Below are 15,914 nucleotides of genomic sequence, written 5' to 3'. Positions count from 1 at the left end.
AATTTTGCCTGTTTAATAAATATTTATTCCCTTTCAGTGCCCACTCTACTATGTGATGCCTCATTTGTCCTTGTTCCCATTAAACATTCAAAAACAAATCAAATCAGCATAATTTCTTTTATTTTAAGTGCTAATAAAATAACCTTTGGAATAAAACTTTTTTTGTGAGGTGCAATATACTACAAAAAAAAAAGAATCGCAAAGCAATCCACTGCATATTGATGTCCCGTGATACCGATTTGAAACAGTTAATTCAAAAAATTACATTGATTTTCAGCAGCGTATGACTTTTTTGTGTGTTTGTGGGGAAGTTTTTGAACATGATTGCACCCAGTCACATTGGCTTCGTGCTGGAGCTGCAACTCTGATTGGCCGGTAGCATTTAAATTCAAATGGTGACAGCTGGTGTCCTCCTGCAGGGAGGCGAGAGACACAAACACTAGAGGCACATCAATCTCCTCGCCCACAATCAGTTGCCATCAGCCAGCATGCAGCAACATGTTGTTCCAACTTTAAATGAGAACAGTTGTGTTTTCATTAGATTAGATCATATTCTTATTCAGAATATGCTGGTTTAGAGGGTAGTAAAAGTGGCCGATTCTGGGGTTTACACTGTGGCCTCAGAACAGATAATATAATTTGTCTCGTAGCTGAGTTGCAAATGTTGAGCTGAAAAATGCCAGTAGCTGCATCAAAGCCCCCTCCTGAAGCATTAAGGACCAAGATGGAAAATTGAAGGAAATGAGAATGAACTAAGCAATCTTTGAGTGAGGCTACTTTTTCTCTCTCTCTTTTTTTTTTTTTTTGAAGCACAGTGCATCAAATGAAAGGCTTCTTCTGCCCAGTTGGAGGGAGAGGAGCAATATATTTTGTGTGAACTTTTCAAGGTATGCAGGCAGTAATGGATGGGAACAAGCCCTTTTAAAAAGACCCGTCTTTGCTGTGTGCTGGCAGAAAGCCATCCGGAGCCACAAGCAATCCTCCACTGCCCCCTTTCTGCTCTTTGTTTAAAACCCAGTGTGACATGTAGCAAACCATAAAGAAGTGCAGAAGGATGTGTGTGTCCGTGTGTGCGTCAGTGGGAGGGAGGGGGTCTAATCAATTTGCTCGTGAGTAAAAAACATGTGTTTATGCTACGTAGATTTCTCCCTCGGCCTCTTATTCACACTACAGCCCCTTATTTAATCAAGGCGGTAAATCTTAGCGGCGAACCCCGAGCTCTCACCACCATTCCCCTGGTGACGTGAGCCTTAACATGGTAAATTTCACTCGGGTAGGGAAATGCGCTCAGTGGCCGAGGCTAGTGCTTTGGAAGGATAAAAAGAGCACTTACCGCCTGACATGTGCAATCCATAACAGAATAATGAGACTCCTCCACTCTAGGAGCTCTCTTCCCTCGCTCTCCCTCTCTCCCACTTTTTGTTTTCCTAGCGAGCGTTCATAAATGCCATGTAAATTCAGAGAGCGGAAGATGTGGCAAGTGCTCAGGGGAAAGCGTTTAATCGTTTGCGTCTTGTTACCGAATCACGTAACAGCATGTACTGTATGAAGATGCTCCAAACAGCCAGCGAACCTTGTTGAAACTACTGGCCTCCTTCTGTCAGCTGTTATGCTTCCAAGTGAAGGTGATCCTCACAGCAGTGTCTGATTATCACAGCTATCAAACAGAGACCTCTCACGCAAAAAGCATTTTGAGGAAGAAGAAGGTCTGTTTTTTTTTTAAAATTATACACAAGGAGGAAGATATGTGTGATACACCTTTTAAAAAATTATTTTGAAGTCATGAAACACACTCCATGTTAAAATAAATGAAAAAATTATGATTATACATGGAAAAAATAAAATATGATGCCAACCTCTGCAACCCTCTGAATTCAGGCAACTCCTGTGTATTTTTCACTCTTGTCACATTTTCACTCACTGTGGACTCATTTTTCACTGTGATATAAAGTCCTGCACCTCTGTGGAAACAACACAACCACGGCTAAAAGTAGAGAAAACTCAAAAAATATCTTCTGTGACATAGTTACAATGCCATAAATCATTAAAAAAGGGGGGGGGGGGAAGTGACATTTCTTTGATTATTTCTTTTGCAAAATGTAAGAAAATCTGCATTTTTCCAGGTGCCCCCACAGGTGTTACCAAAACTGGACAAAGTGGTGCCTCCACATACTATAGATGTTTTACTACGTTTAATTTGTTTCCATACTCGTGTCCCGTCAGCTCTATGTAAACCGTAGGTCAGCCCTGTTCAGCCAAATAGTCCGTGAATTTTGTTGGTCAAAGCTGAGTCACTTATGGCTTCTTGGTTGCGTTGTGGAGCACCAAATTTATTCATGTTTATTTTTTTTTTGCAAAACTGCATTAGTGCAAACAATTAATTTTTCACAATTTTAAAAATGAGACATGTAGAATAACAATTATTTTAGTGACTGATTTGGTTACAGTCCTGTATGTCACACAGGATACATTCAATGATTGTCAGAAAGTCGAACATCTAACTATCCTTTCTGTTATAAGTTTCTGGCTCTGATAAATTGTGTAATTTTGGCAATTTTCAAACTAAACAAGACAACATGCCTTTCAAACCCACTGCTGGATTTTGGGGCTAATTTAAAAAAAAAGAAAATCTGGTAACCACACTACAAGAACAGTATCATTCCTTGTTGCCTCAAAAGCCCTAAACTATGTATAATTTGCTTTTTTATGTTACTTGACTGTAAATCCCAAAGATTTATGCTGCTATTAAAAGGTCAGCAAACTAGTTGAGGCAGGTTTTTTCTTCAAAATATTCACATTCAACCCAAAAACCATGAAAAGAGCAGAATGCTACGAACATGTCAACTCTGCCAAAGTTTAGTTCTTCCAGATTTGCATTTATTTTATTACAATTCTGCCTTACCCCCATTCTGTTTTTTTTTCTTTTAACTCTACAAGACTGTCAAAGAAAAATGTTGCTTCTTCCCGTATTGTCTCGCTGCTCCCTTTCGTTCATCTATGTCACCCTTAGGGGTTGAGGCACAATCACCTCCGATAGCAGCAGGCCATCGCTCACGCTGTCCCTGGAGGCGACAGCCCACTTACTGCCAGCTTCAGCTGAAATGGAGGACATTTCATCACCAGACCGAAAACACAATTAAAAACACGTGCATGCAGCTGCCGGCCCTCGAGAGCCACCCTTCGCCACAAGTTTAGTTACTCCGAGTCCGCCTCACCCTCTCGGATATTTACTTTCCCTGTGACTGACTGACTGTTTGTCAGCGAGCTTGGAAAGTGCTAGGCTGTAAGTTGCGTTTTTTATTGTGCACAAGACAGTGGAAGAAAGCGAAGGAGCGGACCAGTGCTCAGTGTGTACCGCTCTTCTCTCGCGGAGACATTTGCCGCCTTGTAAGCTTCAGCGGTTAGCTGATGACTTTGCTCTGGGCTAAAATCTTTGTCTTCCTCTCCTGGAAGCCAAAATGGAGGACAGCATGCTGGGGTTTGCGGTGATGGGTGGTTTGCTTCACAGACACACACACACACACATGCTACACAACACCAGACACACACAAAGCAGGAAGAGAGGCAGACTGACGGCTATTAGAGTGCAACGATGCTCAGCCTTATCTCCCACCGTGATAGAGATCTACAAAGAGCTTGAGAGAGATTATGAATTCATTACCTTGATACACAAGTGAGCACCGCAACAGACAGGAGTTTGAGAATAGAGATAGGAGCTGGGTGGGTGCACTGGGAGGAGCAGTGTTAGAAACGCAACAAATTACATGCTGCTGATAGAGGAAAAAATCTGTCTGTTCCTTCTGCATTTTTAGGAAATTTTGAGCTTTAAAGATGCAATGTGGTGTAATCTTCTGTGAAAAACACGCATTTTGGTCAAGGTCAATCATCATGTCGTGCTCAGCTTCACTTAGAAGGTTCAAATCTGGATTTCTAACAAGAGGCCATCTTCACACTTTATCTTTCGCTTTTTAATTTGCAGCAATATAAGGACAGGATTCAATACTGACATTACAGATAGTTATAACAAAAAAAACAGTAGCATCTGTGACCTCTTCCATTCTTTTGTATTTATTTTAGATGTTAAGTTTTGCAATTTACTCCTCAGACCGAGTTCGACCACTTTGCAAAAAATCACCGTGAAGTCCAATTTTCGTGCATGCGATATGTCATTTACTGCATCCCGGCATGACTGCGTGTTACGAGTCTAACTTCACAGTTCTTTGTGGAGAAGACATCAGATAAATGCCTAAATTACAGGGTGTTATTTGTTAGCACAATGCACTTGAGTCAATATAACTATCTCGAAGGGCTTTTCTGTTACCAAACACGTTCACTCCTGAATCTCTTTTTCCTTCAGCCCTCGTGTGTTTCTTTTAACCGGCTCGCTCTCAATATGGCTTTCTCTCAGAGAGTGTTTTCCCTCCAGCTCTGTTGAACTCAGCTGACATTTGGAGGCAAGTGAAAGGGTGCAGCTAAATAAACCAAAGAATTTCAGAGATAGAGAGAGACTAAGTCAGAGATGGAGTGTTATTTTTTCTTTTTTGTATTTCTATTTTTAACTGTGTGTCCTGTGAATCCTGTTTAATTGACAAATGTTGTTTTATACAGTGTCTGCCTTGAACTGTGCATTTCAGTTTCAAAGCTGACATTACTAGACTGAGCAGACAGTTAATTTAACTGTGGATGTTGTAAACTAGTGAAGGTTTCCTATATTTTCCAGCGGCGAGACTCGTGTGGGGTCTGATCAGTGTTTGGCTTCATTACACACTGTGCATTAAATAGTCGTGTTGAAGCTGACTTTGCTCCATGACTATATATGTAGGAGACGAGAAGGAAGAAACGTATTCCTGGGAATTCTTTACCTCTGAATGGGTGAAAGAGGTAATGTATAAAAGTGGCGTCTCTAGGACTACTGATGTAAACAGAGTCCGTCTAATTTTACACAACGCTGTCAAGAATCATCAGAAATCAACTTACAGCGACGTAAAAATACAATTTGTGGTAACAGCCATCTAAGTCTCACGTCCTTGTAATGTTCAATGTTTCTGTACTGGCTTGTTTTAGTGTGTAATGAGCACTTTTACTGACAGATAAGTACCTGTAATAGTATAGCACCATATAAATCTTTCTTTTAGAAAGTTAGAAACACGTCTTTGATTGTTTGGAGGCCTTGCAGAAACCACCCAGTATATAATTTATGTTGCGTGTAGGGGTGTTTTTTCATGCAGTAATATATCATTACTCTGTGTACATGTTATGTGTATGTGTAGTGTCCCATGAATACGCCTTTTGTATCTCCGCTGAGTGACTCTATGTGCTGTGTGTGCATACGTGTCTTTCAACTGTGTGTGGGTTCAGAACGCATGTGCCTTTCAATGTGTGTCATTGTTTACTGTATGCTGCATTTGAGTGCCTTTAATGCTTTCAGGTCACAGCGAGTGTTTGTGTATATGTTGTGAGTGCGTGTGCATTCCTCCACCACGGATAGGCGGGTGAAGCCAGAGAGGCCAGGAGTGATGAGTGATGCCAGAGGTGGTTTTCTACCAACCTCTCTGCTGGCTTGCTGGCTCGCTAATGGCCTCCTCAGTGGGTTGGCTGACCGACTTGCTTGCTCTCAGTGGCTCGGCCTTCCTTATTTGGTAGTGGGAGGTGGGGGATGGCGGTGGCAGGGTAGTGGATGGGGGGGAGCGGTGGCACTGTTTACATGCAGGGTGAGGAGGTCAGAGCGCCACAGTGCCATGGAGCAAACACAGATCCCTTAAAAGACAGTAAAAGAGCAAGCGAGTCGTTGCTGCGTGGCCATCAACTTGATGGATCAGGGCAGATTCACCATGAAATAGTGTGGTGGAGTGTGTGTAGGTCTGTGTATGTGCTGGGGGAGAGAGTGAATAACAGCACATACTTTGGTGAAGCCCCAGAAAAGCGATACTGCTACAGGTAATTTCCACTCACATGCACACCCTGTTCTCTCTTTCCCCTCTCTTGCTCTGAGGCCCTGGACAGTTGAGGGGAGTCAGTAGAAAGGAAATTAGAGGCAACCATCCTTATAGTTTTGCTCTTGTCCGCTTGACTGCCTGCATGCCTGCCTGCTTGCCTGCCTGCCTGCGTTCCCTGGGCAATGTTTATGCTGTGCCCTGCCCAGGACAGAATAGATTCGCCCACACAGCACTGTGCTCTCAACCAGAACCTAAGTAGGTCTGGCAAGCTCGAGCCACAGTCCCATTCACTCTCACTCCTCTGGATTAGGCCCTCTGGCCTGGGGCAACACAGCAATGACTGCATTAATAGAGCTAAGATAGCATCTCTCCACCCCACCCGAAAAATACATCCAAGTTTTTTATTTTTATATATATATATATATATATATATATATATATATATATATATATATATATATATATATATATATATATATATATATATATATATATATATATATGTATGTATATTTATTTATTTATTTATTTATACATTTATATATAATATAATATAATATGTTCATCCACCAGCTTCCCTAAAGTTTGGTAAGATAGTTTTGCAAAACACTTGCAAAAACTTAAGTGCTGAAGTTTAAAGTGTCTGTAGGAGGAACTGTTCCAAGCAGTAAGAAATGCTGCATGAAGGTGATTTCAAACTCAGCGTAACAGATGTCCAGAATTTATGATTGTGCTGCACTGATCAAGAGCACAAAGAAATCCAGCTTAGATAAGTTCCAAATTATCATTAAACAAAAAGGACAAGGGGACCTTTAAAATGCATCACACTGCATAGCTTTACGCCATCAGTGAGGAAAGTATAATAAGCAAAACATCGTTCTTTCCCAAATACCATGAAATTACATGCACTGGCATAATCAAATTCATTACCTCCAAACTTGAGGTCAATTTACATTTCTTTAAATACCGCTACAAACAACTGGAGCGTACATAATTGAATAATGCTAATTTATTGCTGTTTTTTTTGTCTCCTCTCTTTATGATGTATATTAGTGTTGTTGCTAGTACAGTACGTGTGCAGTGAAGGCACCGCTGTGATGACAGTGGTGGAAGCTCGTAGGGCACATTAACCAGCCTGTCAGACTCCCAGCGCCATGCTACGGATAACACTGCTGCGAGAGAACACAGTGCCTCTTGACGCCAGCTGTACAGATTAGCAGAGCTTTGTTTAATTGTGCTGCTAACATCCCAGGAACCACTTAAGAGCTACTGCTGTTTTTTTCCTTAGAAACTGTCTTTAAAGCTCAGTCAACAATTACTGCTGTCTGTTCATTCAGGTGCAAAGGCCTCAGGAATTTGTCCAAGTCAGATACTCTTAGAAAAACTCACCTCTGCCTCCTGCAGAGGAAGGCACCTGAATCAGCGACACAACTGTGGAATTATGCCAACAGATAAGTGTTGATGTCAAAAGGTAAAATTTAAACCCTACATGCTGATCAACAACAAAAAATCCTGCCAAGGTGAAGAATATTAAGATTTACTTTCAAAATGCTGTGTATTCAATAAAGCATTTTGACATATAGTAAGGAAAACATCGTTTTATTATTTATGGCTGCATTTCATTTAAGGAGGGTTTAACTTTTGTGTATGCAGGTTCACTGTCATGGCTACATGTAATGAAACTGAGCCATCATTAATACATCAGTACCTGCACTATTGTTGAAATGTCTGCCATGAAACAGGTAGATTAGGGCAAATGCCCAGTGTCAATTATGCAATTTTAAGCCAAGAAAGCAGCCAGAAGTCCTATTAGTACCCCCTAGAGAAGATGTTTCCATTCTAACTCAGAGTAAAGTTGTACAAAAAGCAGTCAAACAAATGCTAGTGACATTTTTTCCAATTAGATGTTTATGCCTCTTGAGATGGATATATCACCATTAAGAAAAATAAAAGTTGCAACACCAATGACCTTTTATCAGAGCATCATTGAAGGTATCCTCACTGGAGGTTCAATGGTAGGGGTTGATCTGTAAAAGACCTGAAGCAACTTGGCAAAAGTGTTCTCCTGGTTTCAAGAGTGGCAGTGATAAACTTTAGTATTTTTCAGAGACGTTGTGGCATGTATTATAATGAGGGATAACCTGCATTCAGAAAAATGCATGTATATTGTTACAATGCTTGGTATTACTGCTGTTTCAAGACTCAAAATGGCCTTGACACAGGTGCTATTCTTGCCTATTGTAAGATTATTGAAACAGGTGGTGAAGAAACAGATAGATTCTCACCATTATATCCAGTTATTGTTATCATATTGGAACTCTGAACAGCACTATTCCCTCTGTTAAAGGTAAATAATGACATCTTTCTCTCTGTCGAAACTGGTTCATGTTCCATTTCAGTCATGCTTGATCTCAGTACAGCGTTTGATACAATCGACCATGACATTCTTTTGAAACACCTGGAGGATAAAGTTGGTCTGCAGGAGCCAGTTTTTAAAGGGTTCACATCTAAACTGAGAGAACTTTTTTGATCACAGTGGAGGCTGTTCTTCTTCTCCTGCTCCCATTAAATATGGTGTCCCCCATAGTTCAGTTTTAGGACCCCTTTATTCTCATTATACGTGCTTCCCCTTGGGGTCTGTATTTGAGACATATATGCAGATGACACACTGTTTCATCCACCAATGACATCAGGCAGTGGTCACTAAGGAATCTTTATAACTGACAGCATCAAATGCTGGATGGCAAAAACTTCCTTCAGCTAAAAAAACTGAAGGAGCTTTATGTCACTAGCCTAACAATGTGCTCTGGTCCCTCTCTGCAAACATGCAAAACGCTGTTCACAACCGGAGTGTCTCCCGGGACTCTTCTTTGAATTTAAAGTGAATCAGAGGCTTTAAACAAGTTTGTCAAATAAAGCTGTTTATACGACCTAATGCCTGGAAACAGTTATCCTTGATTGTACCACCTCTCAGCTGGACCACTGCAATTGCTGTATATGGGGTCAACACATTCCTTTTTTTCCCACAATTGCTTCAGAATGCAGCTTCTACACTTTTAACTGGAACAGAGGAAAGACAGCACATAACTCCTATTCTGCCACAATTGCATTGGTTACCAGTGAAAAAGAGATGATTCGAAATTGTTCCTATTTGTTTTTTTTATCACTCAGTGGGTTAGCTACAAAATACATACTGATCTGCTGATTCCATATTCTGCCTCCAGGCCACTCGGGTCTTCTTCCAAATAGCTGGTCTCAGTCCCCTCAAAACCAAAGGTGACCAGTCTTTTTGTGTTGCTGCCCCCAGGCTCTGGAATAGTCTCCTATCCAACATTAGGACCTGTCCCTCCATCGGCAGTTTTCAAAGACTCGACTTTTTTCTTGCTTTCAGTGTATTTTGAGGTTGACCCATGGCCTTTGCCAAGTCTATTCTTAAATTATTTTTTAATGCTCTCTGACAATGTTTTAATCTTATAAGCCTGCATTTTCCATTTTAAATTTGCCCTTTGTGTATTATTTATTATATTTATGTACTTGCATTGTTAATTCATTTGCAAAGAACTACTAAGTAATTTGGATCAACTTCTGTTGCTTCTAAATGTGCCATGTAAGTAAAAGTAATTTGACTCTGTCTATCCTGTTGATCTAGCATTAACCACAAACCAGCAACCTGTTGTCTCCACTACAAGGCAGCAACTCATTCAGAAGATGATTCACTCTCTCTTTCAATAAAATCTCATTTACTGCCTGGGTTAACAAGAACATTAATACTATAATATGTCTTTAATAAATATCTACAGGATCTAAATGGAGTGCTGTCATTAATCCTGGAACTGAATCATTCTTCTGGTACCAATGTCTAACTAAAAGTCACATTAACATCACATCCACTTCATCTGATAATGATACATTAGCTTATTTCTTTATAAATGTCAGGGTGCCGTTTCATTGTCACTTCTTTAACTCATATTTCAGATTCTTTGAAGAATGTTAAACCATTACTAGCAGTCACATAAAGTTACTAAATGAAAGTTGCCTAATTAATGGTAATAGAACACCAACAAGCTTATGAATCAGAAGCTACCCTGTGATTCTATGAAAGCAGTGGACAAAAGAAGACTGTATATGCCCCAGGAATTAGTAATTAGTTCAGTTGTCCATTTGCCTGTTTGTCCATCTTGAACATCATTATTTATTACTTATTTGTTATACAGATCTTATTCTGAAATATTACTTTTCATTAAGTTTTCATTTCACATTTTTGCCATGAATAATAGGTAATCAACTAACATTTTGTGCCATAGTTTTATGATAAGAACATCGTAAAATGCATATTTCATCTGCAGGCAATTAGGCACATCAACATGTAGGGCATAAGAATGTGAGACAGATTTTTTTTTATGTGTAGTGTTGCTGTTTTTTGTGTGTCTTAATATGCAATCCTTTTCCTTTTCTTTTATTTACATGGCTGATTAGCGGGAAACAGTTCAGGAGTGAATTCAGAGCAAATCATTTTATTGAAAGGTATTTCACAATAAACTTGACTCATCTAAACTGTGACTAAAATTAGAGTTAACTTGGAAGACAATAATGACATAAGATGTGGGATCAAATCGACGAAGAAAAAACAGAACCAGCAGATCAACATTTTTAAAGTGTCAACATGTGGTCCCAAAATGTGTTTTAGGACATTTACAGAGGGATAGATTCCATTCCACAGAATCCATTTTTAATTTATTAGCTAAGCATATTTGCAGAGAACATTTTCTAATACGAACATTTTAAATATCCCCTGATACCCCTGTGCTGACATTTAAAGGAAACACATTCAGGCAGTAAACACCATCTGTGGATTGAATGTACATCATCTCTTTGTACTCTCAGTTTCCAGCTTATTGAGCCCATTGAGGGGGGTCCAGATGCGTTATGTTGCTTCTCCACCATTTCTGTAGACAAACGAAGCAGGTCACCAAGGCCTCGCTATCACTGTGGCTCAATATACCAAGTGCAGCTCTTAATATGAGGCTTGTGGCCTCCGGCGGCAAGGTGACGCGAAGCAAGGGGCCGTGTGCTCATGCAGAGGGGATGTCTGGGCTTGCATCTGCTCTGACACCCATTTGCTCACGTTCATTCACAGTTTCTGCATGTCTGCTGCTCTGCCAGCAGCACTAATAATCAAGTGATGATATGGAAATGAGGATGTGGTGTGCAGTGTATGTAATGGTAGTGGAGTCAACTACCGTAGATATTTCAGCTTGAAATTAAACTATCCACTGGACTGGAGCGGCTGAGATGAGGACGTTTCATAACTCAGCCCAGAGATTGCATTTTGACCTAATGCTGTAATATCTGGATGAATAATATGATCCTACGCAGACATAAGGTGGACAGATATGCACTAGATAAATCATGTGAAATTAAAATGTCATAAATAGTGGGATTAAATTTCAGTAAATTGAAAATGTTTATTGGTATATATATATATTTTTTAAAAATACAGACTACTGTGATATTTAAATTATTACTGATTTGTAAGAAAGCACTCAGCATTTGTTGATATTTGAGAATTTTTTGTTAATTTTGTGTGTAATTTCTAGTAAACTCCAATTTTAGCATAATTTTAAATCTGGTCTGACACTTGCAGCTAAATCAGAAAATCTGAATTAGAGATTGAAATGAGTAATGTATTTTTCACTTAATCTTACTCAGTGCTCTTTTCAAACGACTTGTTTTCTTTTTCATTTGTATATTCAATAAATTTAGGGTCACATTATACAAAACTTTCAAGAAAAAAATCCATAAAAATAAAGTAAAAATGAATAAATAGATACATCATAAATTAACAATTACCATTAAAAACACAAATTGATTTCAATTAAGGGAGACTTAGGTTGTTATTTTAGGAAGCTTCCAATCTTAAGAGGACTCCAAACACTGCACACAGTCAAGAAAATCATTTATCAATTTCAAAGAGAGTGCACGCAGAAATCTCTTGAAAGGAATTGTGCACTTAGCACTAGGTACCAGAGTGGAGCAGAGAATATGAATGAGGTTGGAAAAAGACAACTGAGTGCATAACATGTCTAACATGATGCGTGATCCCTTCCAGATCTGAAAATCACCAATGCTGTTTGTTGAATGAAAGAGTTGCAGAAGTACATGGAGAGCTCCTCAGTGGCAGCCTGCTGTGACAGGTAGATGATAGCTTTCTTTCAGCCTCAGCTTGGCTGTCAATATGGATGGATGAGCTTAGCGCAGGGAGCCACGAAATGCACAAAGGAAGATGACAGTTTACTCTGTGTCATGTTATGGTTATCAGCAGGAAGAGAAAACAAAGACACCGGCAGCATCGACCCAAACTTCAATGAACTTGCACACTGTTTTTATGGATGTCTTTATCCAAACGTGGTGGAGGTGCGTACAGAACGTACACGCAGTACTTTGTAAAGTCAGTGCAGTTATTTGGGTGATTAAACAGAGGAAACTTTGGATGTCCAGCTCTTTCTGCATGGAGCCCTACGATGTCCTTCATATTTTTCTCTATAGTTTTGATTAATTGCCTCCTGTGCTCTGTGTAAGGATCCATTAGTGACAGCAAAAAATGTATTCATTAGACAAATAGGACTTATTAGCTTCTCAATTAGGGAGGTAAGCTGATTTGTCACAGTCTTGCTTTTTGAATAATAATTTTTAGTGCAAAACACACCTAACAACGTCGCTTCAGAACGCTATACAGTGTCATCTGCAGTGGTGTGAAATATGAGAAGGACATGGATGGAAAAAAATATCATATTCACATGGGATTATGGTACGGTGTGACTATCAGAGATCTGTATCCAAAGGCAGAAATAAAAAGATGGAAAGGTGGAGTTAGGGAGGAACAAATGAAGGAGGAACATAGCTGGATGAAGAATTATAAAATTTAAAAAAATCTGAGCAGACCTGAGGATTAAAAAAGCATGAATTTGTGCCCCCAATGCAAAATCAGCTATGCAGGGTGCAAGACTGCTTCTGGAGAACAAAATTAATCAGAAAAAAACTTCATTCGCCCCTGCATGGAAATTGCTTTGTAGCAGCAGTTCAGGATTATGAAAGTTGTAAAATTACACAAGAATATACACAATAAAATACAAGGGATACGAGGAAGCACTGCTGGAGTCTGCAGAAGAGATTTACTCTTCTAAAATGGTGGTGCACTTTGCAAAAATTTAGGGGCCCACTTACCGCTGGGTTGTTTTCAAAACCTCTTTAGCCTCATATCTTCAGCTGCTCCAGTGGCTTCTTCTTCTTCTTCTTGTTACTCGCTCAGTTGTACCTTTAAAGCAGATAGAAAAAAGAGGGGTAGAGGGAGAAAAAGAAAATGAAAGAGAAACATTAATGAAAGGGACTACTAAATGAACTGCCTCCTCCAGTGGTAGGTGGGGGAATTCGACAAATGCTGAGATGAGTTTCTCCCTCTCCCTGCTCTCCCCTCCTTGCCCTTTGTGACCACAGGACGACGGTTCTCGGGCGAGGAAGAGGCTCGCTGTTGATTGCCTGAGAGCTGTGGAGTGCAAATCTGCATGAAATCCCCCCTGGCTTTTTCTTTTATATTATTATTTTTTGATCATTTTCTCCTTCACATCTCTGATGAGCCTGGTCCAAATCAGTGGGTGCGCACGTGTGTGGGTGTGCACGTGGGCGATGCATGTTTTCATACTCACCCATATGTATGAGTGAAAGAGTTCATGGTTTCTTCAGGAGTTTGGGTATTTATAGGGAGAGATGCATCAATATTTGTACCTGCTAATAATGTCTGAGTATGTGCTTACTGTGTTTGCGTTTTTTTTTAGCAACTGAAATAAATGTTCGTACTCTATATCGATGTATGTTTCTGTGTGTCTGGACATGTAACTGCACCTCTACACACACTTGTATGAGTTTCCATACATCTGGAGGCCATGTCAAATGCACCGTGGCCTCACTCGATTTCCAGTCGATACTCTCAGTCAGGTCTGCAGTGGCGTGTAGCAGCAGAGTCCACCCTAAGGAGCTTTCACTGAACAGCTGAGGAAGGTTATCTCCAATGAAAGGTCAGAGGAGCTCATCATTACCCTGTGCCCAGAGTCTTCTTCAAGATAACGATATGAATATCATTGCTGGAATGCATGATCAATATTGTACAGACGCTATAGGAGAATTTCCCTGAATGTGCTCTGAGGCTTGTTGTGAAAATAACAGGTTCGTACCAAGTTTAAATTGAGGGACAGCAGTTGAAAGTACAATATTTATGTAAGTTCTGCTGGATGAAAAATGAATTTGCAGATAGAGTACTGATGAGAACAATTCACACCAAGTATGAATGGAATGCCTGTGGTGTGATATTAGGGCTGAAATTAACTACTATTGTGTTATCCCTGATCAAGGGTCAAAATTCTAAAATATGTACTGCGATCTAAGACACAGAAACAGCGCTCGTCATCATTTTTAACAACATGGAACCATATTTCTGACATACTTAAAAAGCTGGTGATTATTTTTCCCTGGATTTATTAGTCGACTAATACTTAAAGCACTATACGATATAATCATCTACTATTTCTTAAATTAATTTGACTCTCGCTTTTGCTAAGTGCTCTGCTTCTGTAAGGAAATAAAATCTGGACATACACATCATCAAGGGGTGATGATGAAATTAACTTGCAAATTAGATCTACATTGTTAACAAAAAAAAAGTCTAAATGCTAAAAATTTGCTAAAAAGCATGTGCTAAACAACGGTGAAATGCTATAACATTCAAAAACTGCAAAAACTGATAAGTAATGACAAATATCTTTAAAAGAATGGCATTGTTTACCTGATTTACCTCCAGAAAACAGCGTCATTTTACATTTACATGTTGTATAGAAATAGCACTATTTTTTAATGTGAATATTACCTCTAGTTTTGCAGTTTTTTTTTACAATCAATATATAATACATCTTTTTTATCCTGTTATTTTATTAGATATTATCTATAATTTCAGAAAATAGGAAAAACCTACGTAATAGGAGTTTAGAAATGATTTGAATGTTTTTCAATCCTTATAATTTTTCTTGAAATAAACATCAAATATCTGCAAAACATTTTAAATACAGTAAAAATTGTGTCATTTTACAACCAGTCATTATAAAAGAAAAAAAAAAGCATTTATAAAAGTAAAACTTTTTGGTGTGCACATTATTTACAGTTTTGGTTTGTTTATATCCAATTAATGGAAATGAATACATTTGTTCTGTGATTTCACTAGTTATTGTCAGTGATTTACCAAAACATGACAAATCTGTAAACAGTATAACAGTAAATATTTTTGTTAAAAATTGCTAAAAAGATTTTTCTACAGTGTTCAAATATTAAATGTTTCGAAAATGTACTTTCTTTTTACTCAAAAAAGTCCTATCAAAGCTTGCTGTTAATAAGAGATATTTATTTAAGGTGGGAAGAGGAAATGTTAGGCACCAAGGAGGATAACAAATTTCTCCAGACTCTGACCTGTCCTCAGCCCGATGGTATTGACTTCTCTTCTCCTTCCCCCCCGCTGTCTCATGAGCTGGGCGCTGCATGTAGACAGTCTCCCAGCATCCTCTATGGGCATTATTACCTCGATGGCCGACCGTCAACATAATCCTTTATTCTGACAGGCCACCGGGGTCAGGCTGGCCCTCACTGGCCAATCAGTGTCAACTAACAGGCTGGCTGCAGTACCATCCCCTGGTACACTGACTGCAGCACAGGGAGTGGATGCACGTGTGAGTGTGTGTGTCTCTGTGTGTGTGCAAGAATGTAGGTTTGTGGACATGTCACAGAGTACATATGGGGCTAATGCAGTACTTGTGAAGCTGGATTAGATTTCATGTGGTTGGGCGGGTATGTATATTAGATAATATCAGCGAGGGCTGGAGAGCCAGAAGTATTGGTTTGGTGAGTCTGTGAATAAACAATGTAAATGTATGTGTGTGC

At 39.4% G+C, this 15,914-nt stretch overlaps 1 protein-coding gene across 12 annotated transcripts in view; it reads right to left on the bottom strand.

Annotated features, from left to right (window-relative positions):
- Positions 1-15,914, bottom strand: part of ptprsa (protein tyrosine phosphatase receptor type Sa) — a 233,913-nt gene that overhangs the window by 176,214 nt on the left and 41,785 nt on the right. For all 12 annotated transcript variants that reach the window (XM_055018735.1, XM_055018732.1, XM_055018752.1 and 9 more), the window contains one exon: positions 13,161-13,251. The gene's annotated coding sequence lies outside the window, so the exon portion shown is untranslated. The remainder of the gene's footprint in view (positions 1-13,160; positions 13,252-15,914) is intronic.

This window comes from Amphiprion ocellaris, chromosome 2 (genome assembly GCF_022539595.1).
Source record: "Amphiprion ocellaris isolate individual 3 ecotype Okinawa chromosome 2, ASM2253959v1, whole genome shotgun sequence".
NCBI lineage: Eukaryota > Metazoa > Chordata > Actinopteri > Pomacentridae > Amphiprion > Amphiprion ocellaris.
This window is presented reverse-complemented; position numbering and strand designations above follow the sequence as displayed.